This window comes from Furipterus horrens, unplaced genomic scaffold (assembly GCF_987537825.1).
Source record: "Furipterus horrens unplaced genomic scaffold, mFurHor1.1.pri manual_scaffold_1, whole genome shotgun sequence".
NCBI lineage: Eukaryota > Metazoa > Chordata > Mammalia > Chiroptera > Furipteridae > Furipterus > Furipterus horrens.
The window spans coordinates 173,959,661-173,978,644 of record NW_028327171.1 but is presented as its reverse complement, the minus strand read 5'-3'; the positions used below and the strand labels follow the sequence as shown (position 1 = coordinate 173,978,644).

The 18,984-nt window shown below is 37.2% G+C and overlaps 1 pseudogene; it reads left to right on the top strand.

Moving 5' to 3' along the window:
- Positions 1–2,369: 2,369 nt before the first annotated feature.
- On the top strand, positions 2,370–5,766 carry LOC150022317 (acyl-CoA (8-3)-desaturase pseudogene; annotated as a pseudogene).
- Positions 5,767–18,984: the final 13,218 nt, after the last annotated feature.

The window sequence follows — 18,984 nt, the reverse complement described above, 5'->3', positions numbered from 1 at the left end:
ACCATGCTGATGGTGGTAAAGGGGATCTCTGGTATCCTGCAACATACAGTAGCAAAAATGTCACTTAAATTATCACCTTTACTCAGAGGCCTTTAGAAGGCAAGGCATTGAGTGATTGGTATTTGCTCTTACAGAAAATTATGACACAAATAAAAGTATAGTATAATGGGTTGTTTGTTCTAAATGCATTAGGAAACATGGGGGAAATAATGATGGGCTCAGGAAGTCAAATTCTCATCTGAAGGACTGGTAAGGAAACAGAAAGTTTCTCTGTCTGCCTCCAAAAGTACCCTTATTTCCTTAGATGTAGATCAAGATTTCTGGAAACAAAGCCCAAATCCCAGATTCCCAGTTGACTGAAATACAACCCCAATCAAAGTTCCAACTTCATAGGAAAGCATTAATGGACAGCGTTTGACCCAAAAAGTGTGATGGGCAGATCCCAATGAAGCATAGAACCTTGTCTTCCTAGATTGTGCTGGTCTCCCTTTGCAAGTAAAAGCAGCCCTTTCACCTTGTTCCAATATAGAGATGGCCTCCTCTGCTCAAGGCTCTATCTCATCAAGACCAACTCCCAACAACTCTCCTTGCTTCTGGACCTATAACCAGACTTAAGTCCTAGCAAGCCCCAAGAGGTCGGCTTTAAACTAATGACCATACTGACCCAAAGATTTGCAATTTTTGGTTGTCATTTTATTTTTATCAGCAGAAACCTGAGTAAATATGTATGACAATGGTTTATAAATGTATTGAATTGTAGGAGAAGAAAAATTATGTTTGTTTGGGCTAAATTTGCTGATATGGCAAGGGTCAATTGGAACTCTTAACTGTTATTATAATAGGCAGCAGAGCTAAAGCAGTAATTAAAATGACTTGACCAACAGGGATTCTTGGCATCTGACAGTTTATAATGCTGTACCTAAAATGAGCAAACTACTGAAGTATTACTTGATTTGTATAAACAAAAATTATCTTAGAAAGAAAAATGAATATCTGTTTCAAATCATTAAAGGTCATAGCTTTTTAATCAATTCCAAGAGTGCTTTGAGTGAAAGGAAGGCTGAGACTTTTGAGAAAGAACCCTGATAAATTGCCAAATAATATATTATAAATATTTTTCTTAGCCCTTCCTAAGGGATATATGGTGTTTTACCAGAGTGGCCACACATTGCAGAGGAGAGAAGAACAAGACCTTGGAGGGATTATTGGACACTGGCTCTGAATTGACATAATTTCTGGAGAACCAAAACACCACTGAGGACCACCTGCCAGTCACAGTACAGGCTCATCGAAGTCAGGCCATTAATGCCATTTTGACTCAGGTCTCTCTCATGGTATCCTAGTGTGTCCTTCAAATTAATCCATGGTTCTTTTCCCACTTCTGGACCACATGATTAGAAAAAATACAATAAACAACTGTCAGAATCTCCACAATGTTTTCCATTATTGTTCTCCTCTCCCTTGTTCCCTAACATAATATGTGTTAATAGCAATTAACCTACTATGTCAATATTTAAGTTAGAAGGTATCAAAGGAGTGTGACTTAGCTAGCAAAAGAATGAACATCCCAAAAATGAATGAAATGACTATGGAACTTTGTGTCCTCATTTGGGAGAACATACAATGTCAGCATGTTTTCAGTTGCATGTAGATGCATCATGTTAGGTAAAATCATGATTTAGCTATTAGATATAAATATGGTAAAAGCAGTATGAATGGATGCCACACTGACATGAGCTGGTCTACAGCTGTTTTATATTTTATCAAGTGGGCTAATCTGGAACTGTTTCCCAGAATCCTCTTCCCCTGTGCGGTTCTCAGTTAGAGGGGGTCCAAAGAAAAATCTATGTGACTTAGAAAGAGAAGTGAAGCAACAGCCATTACTCTTTGAAGGTCATCCTAGTTAAAGGCAGTGAGAAACACAAAGATCTTTCAGATTTCAGCTTGTCTTTAACCTTCTTGATGTTGAGAAACAGATCCAGACATACCAGTAGGTTCAGCTTGTTCTCACTCTCCCTTACTCTGCATTCAGCTCTACGTCCAAACTGCTAACTCTGCTAGTAGACAGGAATGTCTAATCATCACCAGACACAGAAACAGGAACCTTCCACAAATCTTTTCATCAGTTCTCTGTTACAGTTCTACTCCAGCAGTTACAGATGTGTTGCTTCACAAAGTCTCTGGCAAGCTAATTTGTTCACCCATTTCAGTACATCAGAGGGACTGATTAGAGCCTCTATTCTCCAGCTTCTCCCACAATTGTGCAAGGCCTTGTTCCTGCCACAAATCCCTACTCCACAGTACTCAGAGAGTGTTCTGCTTCCCTTAAAGGAGCCTGGCTGATACAGGAGCTTCTCACATCTGCAGCCATGCAAGGAGAGTCCAAAGACCAGAGTGTCTACAGGGCACTAACCTGCAAGGACGCTGGGGAAGACTGGAGAACTTTGACAAGTAAGCAGCAGTGATGTCAATCATTTATTTTTAAGTTATTATTTTAAAGAAAGAAATAATAATGACTATGTAATAATTATTTTTAAAACTGCTAGGAATATACAAGGGGGGCCTCCAACAAAACTGGAATTTATTTATAAAAATTGTGTGTTTATTCTTATATGTTTAAACTTTAGTAACCTTTAAAGTACTCTCCATTTGATGCAATAAACCTATTGAGACATTTTTTTTCACTGGTTTTTGAACTAGTCAATTTTGATGCCTCTTAGTGCTTCTTCCATTTTTTGATTCACTTCTTCCACATCAGCAAAACATTTCAATTTGAGAACATTTTGCATTCAGGGAAACAAACCAAAAACAGTTGTTTGGGGTGAGATTGAGTGAATAGGGAGGGTGGGGCATGGAGGTGATGTGTTTTTGGTCAAAAACTGCTGAACACTCAGTGCAGTATAGGCAGGTGAACTCATAAATCACAAATCATGAAATGGACAAATGCATTGAAAGTCTTTTATAAAAAATTCAATGAAGCTGAATGCAGCCTCTCACAACAACGCCAGCTGGTATGCCGATACAGATGAACTCATAGAACACTCACCTAGTGAGGGAAGCCTGTACTACAAGAGACCTGCCCTCTTGAAGATAATTCTGGTCTTTTTTGCCCCCCCCCCTTGTAAAAGTTATATCTTATAAAATCAAGACACTCCTTTCAGCTCTACCCCCCATGATTGTACTTAAAAGGAACCCCTTCTTTTGTAGAGTATAGGACAAAGGTTTGAATTGAAGTTATATTCCATCTTCTACAGAGTTCATTTACATTCTACCCCTGTCACTCATCCCAGGAGAACACAAACTGTAAAGGCGAGTAAAAGGTTAAAAATGTCCTTTAAAAGAACAGGTTTAGCATCCTTATTAATAACAATGAAAAAAAGAACAAAAGTAAAAATTAGGACTAAATGGTGAGTAAACAGAGCAAATAATATCCTGTAAAGAAGCTAAATAGAGGGAGGAGTTAGGACAGCAACCTAAGAAGTAAAGCCCTTATAAGATTTTTCTGAGACAGGAAGGATCTTAAAAACATTTATAGAACAAAGAATGATTATAGTGAAATTAAATTCACAACAATAAAAATAACTAAGATTTCAATGGTTCATACACAAAAGATAAAGAGACTAAAATAAAGAGCATAAGGAGAGCAGTTACCGTAAAAATGAGAGACCCCATTTCCCTTGCCAATAGAGAAGCATAAAAACAGGAACAGAGGTAGAGCAGTTCCAATACAGAAAAAAAATACAACTCCTCTTTTTCTGTCTCTTCTTCTTTCTTCCTCTCCCTGGCCCAACACACACACACACTCAGAGGTGTGTGTGTGTGTGTGTGTGTTTTTCAATGACCATAATAAGTTATTAACACAAATCAAATTTTTAAAAGGAACATTTTGCCTATCTAAAGGCATGTCCCCATTGAATCTAAATTAACAGAAATATGAGCCTAACAAAAATGCCCCCCCACCCCTGGCCACCACCATTATACCCTGACTTACAAACAAAGAGAGAGGAAGAAAGAGAGAAGGAGAGAGATGAAAAAGTGAGAGACAGATAGACAGACAGACAGACTCTGAGGGATTTGAATAGAATAGAAAGTGACCTGTAAAGAGGAGTCTGCAGGGTGGAGAAAACAGGTATAAATAGCACAGGATCTCAAGACATTAGTTAGGAAATTATCTAAACCCATCACTACTTTAATTTGACTTTATTTAATTACAGCCATAAAACTGATTTCCAAATAAAGGGAAAAAACATAATTAAGAAAAACATTAAAATATAGCCTAATCTTCAGTGGTCACTCTAGAATCTCATAACTAAACAGTCTTTTGGCAGGCTTCGAAGAAAATGATGAAACTTGGCTTATATCTGAAGCTCTGTTACCAAAAAACTGAAGCATAATTGTTACAAGAAACATGATGTAACACAGAACACCAACTTAACTCTTTGTCCTTAAAACCTCCATAAAAATCAATCACACTGTTATACACTATTTTCCGGTGGTAATAATAACAGTAATAATAATAATAATAGCTAGCATGACTGAGAGCTAACCCTGTGTTAGACACTTTGCTAAATGTTATACTTACCTCACTTAAGCCTCATTAACAATAGAAGGGAAGCACCATTATTATCTCCACCTCACAGATAAAACTGGTGTTAAGATAGTAAGGGATTCCCGGGTTATCAGCCATCAGAGGGCAGGGTGCTAGCAACCCGTCTGTGGCATTCCACACCCACTAGGGCCTTGTGAGGAAGTACATGAACTCTCTCCTGACTGGACAACTGTTCCCAGAGCCACCCAGTTTTGCGCTCACTAAGAATAAAGAGCTACAGGCCACAGTGGGACAGATGGGCCTCATGTAAGCCAACCTTGTCTTCTTCCTGCTCTACCTGCTACACGTCCTGCTGCTGAATGGTGCTGCCTGGCTCACTCTTTGGCTCTCGGGGACATCCTTTGTGCCCTCCCCAGTGCCCAGGCATGCTGGCTGCAGCACAGCTTTGGGCACCCATCTGTCTTCAGCACCTCTGTGTGGAACCACCTGCTATGTCATTTCCTGATTGGCCACCTGAAGGGGGCCCTGCCAGCTGGTGGAACCACATGCACTTCCAGCACCATGTCAAGCCCCACTGTTTCCACAAAGACCAAGATATCAACATGTACCCCTTCTTCTTTATCTTGGGAAAGATCCTCTCTGTGGAGCTTAGAAAATAGAAGAAAAAGGACATGCCATACAACTACCAGCAAAAATACTTCTTGATTGGGCCCCCCGCCTTCCTGCCTCTCTATTACCAGTGGTATATTTTCCATTTTGTTGTCCAACAGAAAAAGTGGGTGGGCATGGCCTGGATGGTCACCTTCTACATCCTCAGTTTCCTTACATGCATGCCATTGTTGGCACTGAAAGGCTTCCTGGGCCTTTTCTTCACGGTCAGTTTCCTGGAAAACAACTGGTTTGTGTGGGTGACACAGATGAACCATACTCCCATGTACACTGATCACAACCTCCACCAGCTTCAGGCAACATGCAACATACACAGGTCCACCTTCTATGCCTGGTTCAATGGACATCTCAACTTCCAGATTGAGCACCATCTTTTCCCCATGATGCCTCGACACAATTAACACAGAGTAGCTCCCCTGACACAGTCCCTGTGTGCCAAGCATGGCAGAGAGTGCCAGTCTAAGCCCCTGCTCTCAGCCTTTGCTGACATTGTTTCCTCACTGAAGGAGTCTGGGCATCACTGGCTAGATGCCTATCTTCACCAATAACATAAAACCACCTCCCCGAATCTGGAATAGGAGCTTCTGGAGCCAAAGAGTAGGAGAGTTTGAGGGGCAATGCCACTGAAATTCTAATATTCAGAGGGAGTTGATTGGAGGAGCTAAAGATTCTGGTTCAAACCCCTCCCCTTTATCTTCTAGGCAGGTCTGTGACCCAAAGAGGATGGGGGAACATGCAAGCGCCCTGGAAGAAGGGATGGAGCTGTTGGGGCAGGGATGTGAGTTTTGTTTCTTTTTCTAGTGTGTCAGATGCAAATGGTTGGTGAGAAAAGAGGGAGTCAGGAAGGTGTCAGAAGAATAGGGAGGACCAACTGAGCCCAGAAATCAGAAGGTGAATTAGCAATAAAATTCCAACCAGGAAAGGAATGAGCTCATCTTACTGGTCCACTTCTCAGTGTCTCCCCTACCCTTGCCTGCAAACTTCAGGTGTTCACAGGCCGGAGGGAGTTAGACCAGCTGAATCTTTTGAGCAAGATTTAGAAAGGAAGCATTAGTGCTTAAAATTCAAAGGCCTAGCATAACACAGTGCCTAGGAGCTCAGCTCGCTTTAGGGCTATGACCTCTGTTTGCCTCAGGCTTCCAGAGAAGCAATTTCTCCATTTTTTAGAAGCAGGAAGGATAAAGGCCAGGACTGAAGACATCTGGCCCTGAAGGACCCTGCCACTACTGATTTTGGTCCCATATTCCATCCAGCATACCAAGGGAGCATTAGGTCTTTGGTCTTCCCAAAATGCCTACCAGACAGCTGCTGGCCATTAAAACTCCCTTCAGCTTTTGCTTCATGTCTTCTAACCAGCACCCAAGGAGCAAAACACTCCTAGAACAGGGAGTCCACTTCTCCTCCTAAACAAACAAAAGTAGGCTCCTAATGGTTTCTCTTTGTTTCTCTATAGTTCCAAGTTTACTACAAGAGCACCCAGTGAGCACAGGTGACCACGATTACCAGTCACGAGGAAAACACAAGTTTGATCATAAAGAACATAGGGCTGTAAGAAGTTTTCTTAATATAAACTATTTACAGCATTACCTTTGATCAGGAGCAGTGGGGTTAACTGTAATCACTTCATAGTCCTAAACCACAAATAGGAATATAAAAACACAGAAGGTTGGGATCACCTGTTGCTGTCCTTAGGCATCTTACTCCTTCCACTCTACTCAAATACCTTCCCTGCTGGACACCAGGTACAGATTTAGGATAATCTCTTACCAGTCTAATACTAAAATGCAATTTTTTCATCTCCTGTTTTTATTATTATTTTTTGTTTATTTATTTATTTATTTTTAGAGAAAGGGGAAAGGAGCAAGAGAGGGAGAGAAACATCACTGTGTGGTTGCCTCTCACTCACGCCCCCAACTGGGGACCTGACATGCAACCTAGTCATGTGCCCTGACTGGGAATCGAACCAGCGACACTTGGCTCACAGGCCAACACTCAATCCACTGAGCCACAGCAGTCAGGGCTCATCTTGTGTTTTTAAAAGGTAAAAACAGTTTAACCTATCTCTAGAGAACAAGCAGGAGTCCCACTTTACCTGCAGGGTTTGTCATTAGCATTCACACCCTCTTCCCTTCCCACAGCCATGGCCATTCTGTCCAGGTGAGAGGATTATTCAACAGCATGGACCAAAAGCTTATTGAGCATGTGGGACACCAGGAGAAGGGAAGCTCAAATTAGAAGGACAAAGCAGAGCCCCAAGAGAGTTTGCATTTAGTTTTGGGAGAGAAAGGCAATCAGGGAGATGAAGGTCCCAAGGCATATTGGGATAGGACTAGAGGCACCACCTATGGGAAGGGTGTCGTGATTACTTCGAGGTTTGTCAAAATAAAAAAAAAATTAAAAACCAAATAGATGGGGGAGAACAGGTTGCAGAAGAATTCAGATCTTTTTTCATTTGGGTAGAACCTGCTCTAAATTAGAAGCATAGTGGAAGACTTCCATTTTCATTCGCTTCCTCACTTCAGAATAGGTGCTGATCTTTCCCCATCCCTCTGTTCCCTGCCACCTACGGCTTAGGTGTGGTGTCACTAGACTGCCAAGCTCTCTGGATTCAGGCCCAGGCTGAGCAAACACAGTGAAGCATACAGAGCCAAGTCCAGATCCTCAAAGCACCTCAAACATGTGGCCTTCTCTCCTTACCCTAGACACCAGTGACCAAAGGTTCAGACTGCTACAATGGTAACACGAATGATCTCAAATCCAATGACAGATGAGAAAACAGGCTTATCTACAGCTTGTCTCTGACCACAGATTGTGGCAGAACTAACATTTGAACTCACTTTTGAAAAATTCCAACTTCTGTGGTTCTTTGTTACTTCATCTTCCCACCACTTTGCCAGAGGCATTTTCTTTAACTAAGGCCAATATCAGTATCCTTTCTGTCAGTGCCAATTTTGTTACCACATCCCAAAGAAGCAAAGCTGAAAAATAAAGTTAATTTTGGACCAAAAAAAAAGATACTTAGCGATTAACTCAAGGTCACATAATAAGAAAGAAACAGCATTTAAACCCACAGATCTCTGACACACAATTCCATGTTCCTCACCACTAATGTAGGCCACATTCTTCCATACAGACTCCCAGAAATGCCCATCCAACTATAAACACTATGCAACGCCCAGCAAAAATATCTTTCATATAGATTTTATTAATTTTTCATGAATGCAAATCTGTTATGAACCTATATATTATTTTGATTATTTTCCTGGCCTTATCATCTTTCAAGACGACAGTTTCTGTGAAGTCTGGGTTTAATTTAAATTCAACCCAAGTTGAAAAAGGTTTGCCATTCTCCTGAGTACTACCAATTTCTGCTGTAGAACTGCTGACCTAGTTCTAAGTAAGAGATAAATTCACATGAAGTCTTTAGGGTAAGAGTTGAGTTATTGTTTATGTCCCATATATATAGAACACTGCCCTTTCAAATAATTCACTTCTCACTGCAAATGTTTAAGGAATAAAAATGATTGTGCTATACTTTAGCAAAAATGACCCATGCTACTTTAATCTTGATTTTTATATCTTATAGTCTGAATACCCCACTTAGGTTCACTCTTAGGAAATATTATCGTATCACATACTCAACCTTACATATCTTTACTCTGGAAAGTAAAATGGATAGGTAGAAAATAGCTGTCTCTACTTACACCAAATTTGATAAAGAAGAGGGAAAAGCTCATAATTATCTAACTATGATCTTAGATAATTTTTACTGACTAATATATTGATGGCATATAGACATGAATTTTGGCTGATATAATAAAGTGTCAGCAACATTAAAAATATCTACTGATTAGAAATATGAAAATTATAAATTGTGACACAAGCTTCAGAATCAGCAAGTGCCCTTACATTTATTGTTTTATAGTATTTATAAAGATAAATTATTTAAAGGAATATTATAAAATTTAGAAATTATTACAAAATATAGTATAAAATTCCAAAAGATAAACACTAAATAGTAAAGAAAACAAGCAGAGTTGTAGTTGTAGTTATCTTAATTTGGTATAAATTAATGAAAAATAATTACACCCAATGTGATTAAGAGCCATAAGTTAAATAAAAGAAATAGATGTCAAGAAATATGCAGGGAAGAATGTTAAAACCTATGTTTTAGTAAGGTATGTTCAATTACAAGGAATAGAAATCTTCAAAACCTAGTTTAATGAAAATGGAGCCCAATAGAAAGGTAAATATGCAAATTTCATGGGCATTCAAAGAGAGGAAATAAAGACTGCAAAGATCTCAGAAATGGAACTGAAGGCAGGAACTAAGGCATGTCTCAGCATCTCTTAGAGCTCACCCTTGTCTCTGCTCAGCTCCTTGGGCTTGCACATGACCCAATGTGGCCACATCATCATTATCCCAGCTCTCACCTGAGGCTATTATTTCAAGTACAGTTGTCCAAACTTATCCACAGGGAACGTGTTCCAAGATCCCTGGCGGATGCCTGAAACTGCGGATTGTACTGAACCCTATATATACTCTGATTTGTCCTACACAGTCATACGATAAAGCTTGATTTATAAATTAGGTACAAAATGTAAGAGATTAACAACAATAACTAATGACAAAATAGAACAATTATAACAATATACTATAATAAACGTGGTCTCTCTCTCTCAAAATAACTTATTTTACTGTACTCACCCTTCTTCTGATGATGAGATGAGATGATAAAGTGTCTACATGATGAGATGAAGTGAGGTGAATGATGTAGATATTGTAACGGGCCATTAAGCTACTCGCGACTTTCCGAGATACCCCAGAAGGCGGATCAAAACTAGCACAGGTTTCTTTCTCCTTCTTCACAGTTTCATAGATTCGTTCTTACTGTAGATCGTAACAACCTCAGCATTCAGTTTTCTTCTTTACTTGTTAAGTTGAGAACTTTCACTTTTTCACTTAAATGAAGCACTTCATGGCTTCCCATCGGCATATAGGAATTGCCAGCATTGCGACTCCTGTGCTTTGGAGTCATTATTAAGTAAAATAGGATGACTTGAACAGAAGGACTGTAATATCACCACAGTTCATCTGGTGGCCAAGATGGCTGCTAAGTGACTAACAAGCAGGGAGTGTGCAGTGTGGATACACAGACGCTGATGAACAGATGATTCCTGTCTACTGCAGGGGAGAGGGGGCAACATATCACGTGAAATTTCATTACGCCACTCGGAATAGCTGCAATTTAAAACCTATGATTTGTTTATTTCTGGAATTTTCTATTTAATATTTTTAAACCTCAGTTGACAGCAGGTAACTGAAACCACAGAGAGTGAAACTGCACATAAGGCGGGGACTACTCTGCTCACCATCATCAATGAGCTTGCTTCCCCCCTGCCCCAGAGATGGGTTGTTAGCCTCGAGGTCAGGTGTGCATCCCAAGGCAAATCAGCCATGCACGGCCCAACTGAAAGACAGTTTAAAGAGGGAAAACTGACAGGAAAAAAATGACCAAGGTGAGCATCTGTCTCTACCTACAAAAAGGACAATGGAAACAAACAATAAAATGCAATCATTACCCTATATATTTAAAGTTTAAATGAGAAAAAAAAAAAAAAAAGGTGGCAAATGGGGTCTGTCCAAATGTTTTTTAAAAATAGGGATTCCTAAAAAAATTTATTAGGTTAATTGTCCTCTCATTTTTAATGCAAATAAAACAAGTTCACTTTTAAATTACTGTAACTTGAAAAATATTTAACAATGCTTTTTTATTTAATTTAGGTTTTTAAAAATTTTTTGTAACAATGCTTTGGATTTTGGTTTATGAACTTGACATAGGCTGTTTGAATACTATAACTAAACTTAACAACTTCGACATACACATTTTCAAATGGACAGGTCTCTAAATAATGTGGAAATCATGAACATATAATTCAGGCCCCTGTTTTAAAACACACTTAAATAATAGAGAGTAGAATTTCTGTTTTGGTTTAAGAAAAAAAAAAAAAACTTAGGAGTTTAATTTTAAATTGGGTTTTGTTAGATGAAATTACAAAATATGAGTTCTTAATTAAAAATCAGAAGTTTCTAATTGCTTGTAATTATGCCTTCTATGTTTATTTTTAATATTCAACTATAAATAATGCTTATATAATATAATACAGAGTAACTACCAAAGCCATATGAAGCAGTCATAAGCACTTTTGTTATTCATTATAGAAACATTTCCCTTTTTTAAAAAGATTTTATTTACTTATTTTTAGAGAGGGGAAGGGAGAGAGAAAGAAAGGGAGAGAAACATTGATATGAGAGAGAAACAACAATCAGTTGCCTCTTGTACAGGCCCTAACTGGGGACCAAACCCATGACCCAGGGATGTGCCTTGACTGGGAATCCAACCTTTTGCTTTGTGGAATGATGCTCAACCAACTGAGCCACACCAGTCATGGCTAGAAACATTTCTTAATTCTTTTTTTTTTTGGCCTAGAATCTATAAATGTTCTATTTTCTGTGGAATTTTTAGTAGTGTGTATTCACAAAGGAGGCCTTTTAAATTCATGGACTGATTTTCATTTTTGGTAGTCTATCTTTCCTTTACCTACAATTCCATAGTTTTATTAAGTGCCCACTTTGGGAAAAGCACCTTGGTTAGTGAGGCAATTAGGTTTTAAAATGGCTTTTAATCAGTGATTAGACTTCCATTTTACTCTCTTTTTCTTCAATTCCCTAACAGGTGAATAAATACATACACAGTCCTTAGGTAATTGAGGATTGATTACATCTCCTAATAATTTACCTACTTTAATTGGTTCTCCTTTGCTTCTGTATTCTTTTTATTGCAGGATTCCTCCCTTAGCAATCTTTCTCTGTGCACATTGAAATGACAAGTTAATGCCAAGGAAAAAAACCCCTAAATCTTTTATACATAATTAATCACTAGAGTCATTTTGAATTGATCCTGTTTCTTTCAATGAGGTTAATTATAGAAATCTGGATTTCTTTATTTTTAAATTTTACGAAGCTGAACTTACTGATACTTTAGTTAAGAAATGTTTCTGTGGATGGAAATACTACCACTAATATTTGCCAACAGTGCAAAATATTTAGTGGCTTACAAATTGTGTACATTGTTGCTGTGTACAATATTAAAGTTTTACAACTTTTATCTATTTGGAATTTATGTCCCAGGTTTCTTCCAATTACCTATTAGTATAAAACCCCCACTTCCATTTCCCCTCTTGCAGCATTTTAAAAATATAATTCATTTGTATTAACCACATTTTAAATACTTTTGCACAATAATAATTCTAAATATGAAGCCTAATTATAGCAGACTAATAAAACATTACTGCCTACAATTTCAGATCCTAAGAGGTAGGAGCAATTCTGTGAGGATTTAAAGACAGTATTATGTATTCAGAACAAGAAAGCTACGGGCTAAAATTCTGGAGTAACCTGACTCTGAGAGAGTTAGGAGAAGACAAACCAGTTGTTAAGGCCAAATTCAGGAGCTCCTAGCTCGGGTGTGAGTAGGTTGAGACCATTATGTGCGAAGTAACAAATCCAAAACCAAAACCAAAGGAGGAGTTCAGAGGTCAGTTCTTTGGTGATAGTTGACAACAATTCTTCAAAACTAAGGTTGGTGGCAGAATCAGAGACAGGAATGGAAAATGGGACAGATCTTTAGGGACAAATAAGAAAACAGTAAAATAGACAATCCCACTTCCAAAAAGTCAAAGGCCTAGAGGACAACAAGGAACAAGAAGTACCAAGAATACTCTACAGCAGTAGTGTCCAAAATAATTTTCTGCATTAATGGAGAGTTCTACCCTTTACCATTCTAATAATGGCCTATACACATTCAACTTTGGAGCACTTGGAATATGCTCAACAGATTTAGTGCAAGTAAGGAACTGAATTTCAGAGTTTTATTTAAATTTAATAATGATAATTTAAATGAGCACTTATAACTACTGTATTAGTTAATCTCTATGGGTAGAAATATGAATGGGTCTAAGTCACATGGACTGTATTTTACTAGCACCTGATCTTCTTCAATGGCCCTATCATGTTGTCACTCTTCCACCAGTGTTAAAAAAATGCAGCTCCCTTCACCTAGCATCTGACATTACCCAGTCTCCTGCAATTCCCATGACTGTTATATCTGACCAGGGTAAGATTTTGATTTTAGTAGGAAAAAAAGGAGACAAAACTAAAGACCAATATATCGCAAAAATATAGACTCAAAAATCCTTAACGAAATTACAGCCAGCAGCATTCGGCAAAATATAAAATAATTATACACCATGACCAAGTGGGGCTTATTCCAGGGTTGCAAGCGTACCATATATATATATATATATATATATATATATATTTTTTTTTTTATCATTTTGACGTCTAAAGAGCCTGTAGTGACATCCTCTGTTTCATCCCTGGTAATTTGTGTTTTGTCACTTTTCTTGTTCTCAGTCTTGCTAGAGGTTTGGATATTTCCATATGATGTTATGAGACATCAATGTTAAAAAGGGTGTACTACAAACAACTCAGTATAAAAATTTGACAACTTAGATGAAATGGACCAATTCCTTGAAAAACACAACTACTACATGCATCTAATATGAAACAGGTAATTTAAATGGTTCTATAAAATCAAGGAAATTAAATCTATAATTTAAAAATTATCATAAAATAAATTTCCAAGCCCACATGGTTTCACAGATTTCTGCCAAATGTGAAAGGAAAAAAGTAAGAGAGAGACAGGAAGAAAACTATAGATCAATATATCTCAAAAATATAGACATAAAAACCCTTAACAAAATTATAGCAAATAGAATTCAGCACTATATTAAAAAAACTACATACCATAATCAAGTGGAGTTTATTCTAGAGTTGCAAGAGTAGTGGTTCAGTCTTCAAAAATCAATGTAATCTGCCATGGTAAGAGGCTAAGGGGGAAAAAAATCATATAACCTTATCAACTGATGAAGAAAAGGCAACTGATAAAATTCAACACACTTCACATTTAAAAACTTTCAGAAAAATAGGAATAGAGAGGAACGTCCTTAACTTGATAACGATCTTAAAACACCTATAGTTAACATTATACTTAATTGTGAAAAACTGAATGCTTTCTCCCCAAATTAGGAACAAGGTAAGGAAGTCTGCTTTCACAACTCTTATTCAACATAGTGCTGTGTTCTAGCCAGGGCAATAAGGTAAGCTAAGGAAAGGAAACAAAAGGCATACAGATTAGAAAGGCAGACATAAAACTATCCTATTTGCAGATGACCTGACTGCATAGAAAATCCCAAGGAATCTACAAAAAATTTCCACAAATATTAAGTGAGTTCAGCAAGGTTAAAAGATATGATATAAACATGCAAAAATCAGTTGTATTTTTTTTATACTAACTACGAACACTTTGGCACCAAAATGTAAAATACAATTGCTAATAAAAATACTTAGTTGTAAATCTAACAAAATGTATAGGATATGTATTCTCTAAATACCTAACTCTCACAAAAGAGACCAAAGGGATATAAATAAATGGAAAACATACTATGTTCATGTACTGAAAGTCTCAACATAGTAAAGATGTCAATTCTCCCTATATTGATATACAGGTTAATCACAACATCTGTCAAAATCCCAGCGAGATTTTTTGTAGCTATTGACAAGATTATTCTAAAACTTATATGGAAAGACAAAGGAACTAAGTTAGCTAAAATAATTTTGTAATAGAACAGTAAAGTGGAAGAAATTAACCTACCAAATTTCAAGATTTACTATACAGCTATAGTAATTAAGGTGTCGTATTGGTTAAAGAATAAACACAAGTTCAATAAAACAGAATAAAGAAACCAGAAAAACCCTCACAAATATGCATAACTAATTTCTCGCAAAGGTGTAAAAGCAAACCAGTCTAGTAAGATGGCCTTTCAACAAATAGTGCTGGAATAATCTGATATCCATTGGCAAAAGACAAACAAACAAACAAACAAAAACAAAAGCAAACCTCAGCCCTGGCTGGGTTGCTCACTTGGTTGGAGCATCATCCTGTGCACCAAAATGTTGTGGGTGAGGTTCAGGTCAGGGCACATATACATAGGGGCGTGTAGGGGAGGCAACCAATTGATGTTTTTTCTCTCTCTCTCCCTCCTTTCTTATCTCTCTAAAATCAATAAATATATCCTTGAGTAAGGATTAAAAAAATAAAAGCAAACCTCAGCCTAAGTTTCATGCTTTATACAACAAATGAACTCAAACTGAATTATGGATTTAAATGCAGATTATAAAAATATAAAACTTTAGAGAAAATGTAGGAAACATCTTTGGGATCTAGGGATAGGCAAAGCATTCTTAGATTTGACATGAAAAGCATGATCTATAAACAAAAAAAATTGATAAATTAAACTTCATTAAATTTAAATTTTTTTGCTCTGCCAAAGACCCTGATAAGAAGATGAAAAAAATAAACTACAGGGTGGGAGAAAAATATTTGCAAACCACATATCTCACAAAGGACTAGTACCTAGAATATATATTTTTAAAAACACTGCAAAATTCAACAGTAGGAAGGCAAAAAATTCAATTAGAAAACATGTAAAAGACATTAAGAAACATTTCACCAAAGGCAATACACAGATGTCAACAAGCACATGAAATACGCACATCATTAGCCATTAAACAGCACTACATACCTATCAAAATAACTGATATAAAAAATATTGACAACGCCAAATATTGATGAGGATATGGAAAACCTGGATCACTGGTTTAGATTGCTAGAGGTAATATAAAATGATATAGACTATGGTAAAGTTTGGCAATTTCTTAAAAGAATACATATTCTAGCACCAGAGTAGTCAGAAATTGTATTCCTGGGCATTTATCCCAGAGAAATGAAGAATTATGTTCATAGACAAATCTGTACATGAATGTTTATAACAACTTTATTCATAATCAAAAACTGTAAACAACCCAGTTGTTCTTCAAAGAATAAATGCTTAAACACAGTGTTACATCCATACCATGAAATAGTGCTCAGCAATTACAAGGAATTGTACCAAGTAAAATATATCATTCCTAAACGGTTATGTGATTCCATTTATGTAACATTCTTGAAATCACAAAACTATAGAAATGAAAAACATTAGACATGACAAGGAAAGAGTCGAAGTGGGTGTAGATGTGGTTATAAAATGGTGGCGCGAGGGATCCCTGTGGTGATGAAAATGTTCTGTATCTTGACAGTATCAGTGCCAATATCCTGGTTTTGATATTGTACTGTAGTTTTATAAAATATTATCATTGGAGGAAACTGGGCAATGAGTACATGGGGTCATTCCGTATTATTTTTTACAACTCCATGTGAATCTACAATAACTCAAAATAAAACATTCAATTAAAATAATCCACATAACTAAAAAAAATGTAGAACACAAGGAATGTTCAAGGTCAGGGTGGAAAACAAGGGTTTTTCTTGGCATCGTTGATAGCTATATGTACTTGAAGGTGTATCATATGAAAGAAGAAAAAAATTGCTTTAAAGGATAAAACTAGAAAAATATATAGGAGTTAGAAGGAAACAGATTAAGGCTCAGTGACAGAGAAAGAGTTTTTTTTTATTTTTTTATTTTTTATTTTATTTATTTATTTATTTATTTATTTATTTATTTATTTATTTTGGTTTTTCAATTACAGTTGTCCCCTTTTCCCCTAATTTCTTTCCCCCACCCAACCCACCCCCTCTCCCACAATCATATCCCTCCCCGTTGTCCATGTCCATGAGTCTTTCATACAGGCTCTTTAATTAAACCCTTCCCTTACTTATCCCCCTTCTCTCCCTCTCCCCTCCCCCCTATTGACTGCTATTCTGCTCTTTGTTCTATTTAGTTCCTTTGTTTGTGTTGTTCTTTAGTTTCCTGTATTAGGTGATATCATATGGTATTTTTCTTTCTTTGCCTGGCTTATTTCACTAAGCATAATTCTCTCTAGTTCCATCCATGTTGTTGCAAATGGCAGGAGTTCCTTCTTTCTTTCTGCTACATAGTATTCCATTGTGTAAATGTCCCACAGTTTTTTGATCCATTCATCTACAGATGGGCACTTAGGTTGTTTCCAACAGTGCTGCAATGAACATAGGGGTGCATAAGTTCTTTTGAATTGGTGTTTCAAGATTCTTCGGGTATAGTCCTAATAGTGGAGTTGCTGGTTCAAACGGCAGTTCCATTTTTAATCTTTTGAGGTAATTCCATACTGTTCTCCATAGTGGCTGCACCAGTCTGCATTCCCACCAACAGTGCAGTAGGGTTCCCGTTTCTCCACATCCTCGCCAGCACTTGTTGCTTGTTGATTTGTTGATGATGGCCATTCTGACAGGTGTAAGGTGGTATCTCATTGTGGTTTTTACTTGCATCTCTCTGATGGCCAATGATGTTGAGCATTTTTTCATGTGTCTATGGACCTTCTGTATGTCCTCTTCGGAGAAGTGTTTGTTCAGGTCCTTTGCCCATTTTTTAATTGGGTTGTTTGTTTTCTTGATGTTGAGTCATATAAGCTCTTTATATATTTTGGAAATCAGTCCCCTGTCTGTGATGTCATTGGCAAATATGTTTTCCCATATGGTTGGTTTCCTTTTCATCTTGCTGATGTTTTCTTTTGATGAGCAGAAACTCCTCAGTTTGATGTAATCCCATTTATTTATTTTTTCCTTTATTTCTCTTGCTTTAGGAGATGTATCCGTGAAGAGATTGTTACGTGAGATATCTGAAATTTTCCTGCCTGTGTTTTCCTCTAGGACTTTTATGGTGTCACGGCTTACATTTAAGTCTTTGATCCATCTTGAGTTTATTCTTATGTGTGGTGTAAGTTGGTGGTCTAGTTTCATTTTTTTGCACGTCCCTATCCAGTTCTCCCAGCACCATTTGTTAAAGAGGCTCTTCTCACTCCATTTTATGTTCCTTCCTCCTTTATCAAAGATTAGTTGACCATAGAGGCCTGGGTTTATTTCTGGACTCTCTATTCTGTTCCACTGATCTATATGTCTGTTCTTATGCCAGTACCATACTGTTTTGATTACAGTGGCTTTGTAGTATTGTTTGATATCTGGTGTTGTGATTCCTCCTGCTGTGTTCTTCTGTCTCAAGATTGCTTTTGCTATTCGGGGTCTTTTTTGGTTCCATATGAATTTACGGAGTATTTGTTCTAGGTCTGTGAAATATGTCATTGGTATTTTAATAGGGATTGCATTGAATCTGTAAATTGCTTTGGGTAGTATGGCCATTTTGATGATGTTGATTCTTCCCATCCAAGAACATGGTATTTGCTTCCATTTATTTGTTTCTTCCTTAATTTCTTTCTTCAACGTTATGTAATTTTCAGAGTACAGGTCTTTTATCTCTTTGGTTAAGTTTACTCCTAGGTACTTTATTCTTCTTGTTGCTATAGTAAATGGTATTTTCTTTTTTGTCTCTGTCTCTGCTATTTTATTCTTGGTGTACAGAAATGTCTTAGATTTCTGTATATTTATTTTGTACCCTGCGATTTTGCCAAATTCACTTATTATATCGAGTAGTCTTTTAGTGGAGTTTATAGGATTTTCTAGGTATACTATCATGTCATCTGCATATAATGAAAGTTTTACTTCCTCTTTCCCAATTTGGATGCCTTTTATTTCTTTTTCTTGTCTGACTGCTGTGGCTAGGACTTCCAACACTATGTTGAAAAGGAGTGGAGAGAGTGGACAACCTTGTCTAGTT